Raw genomic sequence first — 4,833 nt, 5'->3', positions numbered from 1 at the left:
GCTCTGTTAGACCCTCATAGCGCTCATTGTATGCTGAGCAAATGAATAGATGGTTTCTGACAAAGAAGTCTGTGTCTTTTATTCTAAGTTAATGTCCTTTCTGGTTTGAGGAACTAATGTGCCCCATCGTCTGTGAGGTGAGGTGATAATAGATGACTGCTTTTAAAAATTGTTAATTTTGAATTTATTTTTGGGGGGGTATATGTATGCATGAGCATGTGTCTGTGGGTTCATGTGTCATGTATGACTCTTGTGTGGACGTCAGAGGACAACTTCCCATAGTCATTTTTCTCCATCCACCATGATCTACCATGTGGGTTCTGTGCAACAAACTCAGGTGGTCAGGCTTGTTGACCTTTACCCATCGACCCATTTGGCAGGTCTTAGATGGTGTTTATTTACAGGTCTATTCAGCAAAGTTAAATGCTGGCAACTAAAATGAGGGGGTCTCTTGATCCAAAACTGAGATGTCAAGAAACTTCCTCAAGATGGCCAAGGAAAGCATCTCAGAACCAAGAAAGACATGGGGAAGGTCTAGTTGTGTGGATGACAAGAACAGTTCTCCAAAAGCTGAGGGAGCTTAATTAAAAGTCTCCTAGCTACCCTCAACCCAGCTCTCCTTTCCTAACTGACCCCTAAGTAGCTTAGGGAATGCCAACAATCAGGATAGCTTTCCTGGCCTTCCTGGAGTCCAGGAGATAAAGACCCTTCCCGCCCCAGACTCAGTGGTTCTCCAGTATACCTGTTGGCACACTTAGGAATGAAGAACGGTCCCAGAGAGCTTAGGTCCAGCAGTTGTTGCCTCCAGAGTGGCAGGAGTAGAAAAGCCCCACCCTCGCTCTGCCTCCCTCATGGATTCCACAGCTCTCTGGGCTGTGTATCCAGAAGGCACTGTGGTAGTCCCCCAGAATCCCACCAACCACGGCATGTACTGTGGCCAGGGCAGAAGGGCACACATCTTCAGTTCTCCTGCACCAGAGCCTAAACAACCAAGGATCCGGGGACATGACTGATGTTTGGCAGATTCACTCTCTGAAAATGCTTGCTGAGACCCACTACGTGCCAAACATTGAATTGAATCCTTGGTCTTTTCTTTGGGGAGTTTGCATTCTATTCTACAAAGATTGATGGAATGTTTTAATTCCATCAATTAAATGGGAGGGGGTGTGTTCCTCCCTATGAGTAGCTCAGGTTAGCCTCTAACTCATGATCCTCCTGTTTATGTCTCCCAAAGTGCTGGGATTACAAGTATGAGCCACTATACGGAGATTGTTTTACTTACTTTTTTTTTTCTTTTGGAGGCAGGGATTCACTAAGTCGCCCAGGCTGAGCCTCTTGCCTCTGCCTCAAGGGTACTTGAGGTTACAGACCTGTTCAATCAGGACAAGCTTGATATCTTGTAAATGACAATTAACCACAGTTGCAAGAGCTTTGAGACCTTGGATTTGGATGGGGGAGGCAGAGTGAGGGTGAGAAGGACGGTTCAGAAGTGGAGTGTGGAAGGCTGGGGAGACAGGAACAAGGTCCAGAGAGGAGTCTTCCAGGAAGTGGGCGAGCCAGTAGGTGAGTTGGCCAGCAGCCTACTAGCCTCACCTGGAGGCCATCGGGATGGGTGTGTCAGCGGAGGGCGGCATTAGGGTGTGGAGAGCGCTTCGTGACTGGATTCTGCAGCTCCTCGGAGGAGCATTCATCCTGGAAGATGGAACATGCTACCAAACCAGAAAACTGTGATATCAGGGACAGCCCAGAGAGTGCAGGAGGTCAAGTACCGACTTTGTCCCCAGAAGCTGTGTTACTTCCATTTCCCATTCATTAAACAAGGGCAGCCACTCTCTAATGGAGAGAGCTCTGAGGATTTAATGAGATGATGGTGAGGAGGTAGGAGAGGCTATTATCAAATCATGACACAGAAAGACACCAGAGTGGGCAGAAGGCACCGGAAACTCAGCACAGGTTAGTCAGGGCCCCCCACACCACAGTCCTTTTCCTGTGTATTCAACCAAACATGGATTGAAAATAATTTGGGATGTTTTTATTTATATTTGTTTGTTTGATTGGTTGGTTTTTCTTTTTTTTGGTTTTTCGAGACAGGGTTTCTCTGTGGTTTTGGAGCCTGTCCTGGAACTAGCTCTTGTAGACCAGGCTGGTCTCTAACTCACAGAGATCCACCTGCCTCTGCCTCCCGAGTGCTGGGATTAAAGGCGTGCGCCACCACCTCCCAGCTTTATTTTTTATTTATTTAATTTTTAAAGTGTGTGTGTCTCCTCTGAAAGATTAAAACATTCCATCCTGCTGGGAGCTCCTTAAGCAGGGGAGTAAACAACCAGAGAAAAATAGCTTCAAAAACTCCCTGAAACGGACCAGATTCAGTCAGTCCCTCCCTGCCAAAGTAAGTCATAAAAGCTGGAGTGAGCTGCCTGGAAGAGGTTTACACCAACTAGGCTCCTGGAAAGGACCCTCTCCAGCCTGCTGAGCTTCCTGTGGGCTGTGCATTGTACTCCAGGCTCCCTGCTTTGAGAACTGTCATCCTTGCTGGAACAGGCTTTTGAGCTATTTCTGGTCCTATAAGTAACCCTTCATCTGTATTCCTGTAAGTAACACCAGTAAAATTCATTGGTTCACCAAGTCAGATTCAGTGGTATCCATTCTGGGGGGAGTAGATGAGAGTAGTTTTGTCACACAACAGCATGTATATGTGTGTGCGCGCGCACACAAGCCACGACATGGCTTTATGGACCTGGTTCTCCACTTCCCCTTAGCTGGGTTCTGTGGATAAAACTCAGGTCATCAGACTTGCATTGTTAGGGGCACCTTTACTGGCTGAACCTTCTTGCATGGCCTGTGTTAGGTGGGGTTAGGAAGCCGAGACGGGGTTCTGCTACGTAGCTGTGACTAGCCTTGAACTCAAAACAAGGTAGGAGAGAACTCCCAAAACTCATCCTCTTTCCTCAACGCATTGACCATGGTTTACCTACCCACACGCACACATATGTATGCACGCACATATACACGCACACACACACACGCACCCACACACACACACACGTACCCACACGCACCCACACACCCACCCACGCACCCACCCACCCACACACACATGCACCCACACGCACCCACACACCCACACGCACCCACACGCACACACGCACACGTATGCACGCACATATACACACACACACAAAACCAATCAATAAACAAGTAAACAGAACAAAACAAAACAAACCACCAAGAAAATTAAAATGGCCCGGTAATGGTGGCACAGGCACTCAGGAGGCAGAGGAAGGCAGATCTTTTTGACCAGCCTGGTCTACAGCATGAGTTCCAGGACTCCAGGACAGCCAGGAATACACAGAGAAACCTGTCTCAACAAACCAAAAACATAAAAAAAAAGTAAGATAAAATGAAGTCTGCTGGGGATATAACTTAATTAGTAGAGTGCTTGGCTAGCAATGCACAGAACACTGTGTTTAGTCCCTAACCCTGCAGTAAAGTCACAGTAGAGTCAGATAGTGGTGGCTTGTGTCTTTAATCCCAGCACTTGGGTGGGAGAGACAGGGGATCTCTGTGAGTTCAAGGCCAGCCTGGTCTACAAAGTGAGCTGCAGAACGGCCGGGGCTGTTACACAGAGAAACCCTGTCTTGACAAACCAAGAAAAGAGAGAGTTCAAGGCCAGTCTGGACTCCCCGAGACTCTGTCTCAGACAAACAAGTGGACGATAAAGAATACAAGAGGAGCAGGGCGGTGGTGGCACACGCCTTTAATCCCAGCAGAGCCAGGCAGATCTCTGTGAGTTCGAGACCAGTCTGGTCTACAAGAGCTAGTTCCAGGACAGGCTCCAAAACCACAAAGAAACCCTGTCTCGAAAAACCAAAAAAAAAAAAAAAAAAAAGAACACACGAGGATGTGTGGAGGCTAGGTACAGACCTTGAACTTGGGGATGGGGGTCCTACACTCAAACTCCTCAGACACTAAGGGGTGTCTGTGATGCTCACATAGTCCTGAGAGGTCTACTTTCTCAGGATGGTTGTGAAAGACCTGGATAAATCCAGACCCGCCTAGCAGGAAAAAATAGAGCCAAAAATCTAAGCGGGGAGAAAAGAACCAGAAATCTAGGATTAGCTGGTTCAGTGACTGTGTTTCAGGAACTAGCTGAAGATAAAGTTAGATTGTAATCTTGAGAATAATCTTGAGAAACAGGGAGTTTCCCCCTCGTGATTATCATTGGTATTTTTGGAATACTGTGTTTCAGGAACTAGATGATTATGACCTTGAGAGTGATCTTGAGAGGCAGGGAGTTGCCCCCTAGTGACCGTCATTGGTGTATTTGGAATTTTCTATGAAGCCCTTCCTACCCCTTTGGATTACTGGGCTGTGGTTCCTTCCCTTAAAAACCCCTTCTCTCGGTTACTCAGGGTCGAACTCTTCCCCTGCGTGGGTTATGAGTCTCGGCCCCAGTGCACTGGTTCCCATCTCATCGATTTAACCTCATGTGATTGCAGCAAGGACGGTCTCTCGTGAGTTACGGGGGGGGGGGGGTGAGAGTCTCCCCACACTGGGGGTCTTTCAGTTGACCAGTTAGTCGGTTTAACTGGCTGCATCATGTAACTTGTTCTGGTTTCACATCCATTCCTGATTTCTTTTTTGAATGGATAGATGCACGTTAAGTAACATTTGATGAGAAAGATGCTGAAGAAACCCTCTGATAACAATGGGAGCTGGGCGGTGGTGGCGCACGCCTTTAATCCCAGCACTCGGGAGGCAGAGGCAGGTGGATTTCTGTGAGTTCGAGACCATCCTGGTCTATAGAGCTAGTTCCAGGACAGGCTCCAAAGC

The sequence above is a fragment of the Microtus ochrogaster genome, chromosome 18, assembly GCF_000317375.1.
Source record: "Microtus ochrogaster isolate Prairie Vole_2 chromosome 18, MicOch1.0, whole genome shotgun sequence".
NCBI lineage: Eukaryota > Metazoa > Chordata > Mammalia > Rodentia > Cricetidae > Microtus > Microtus ochrogaster.
Note: the sequence above shows the minus strand (reverse complement) of the source record.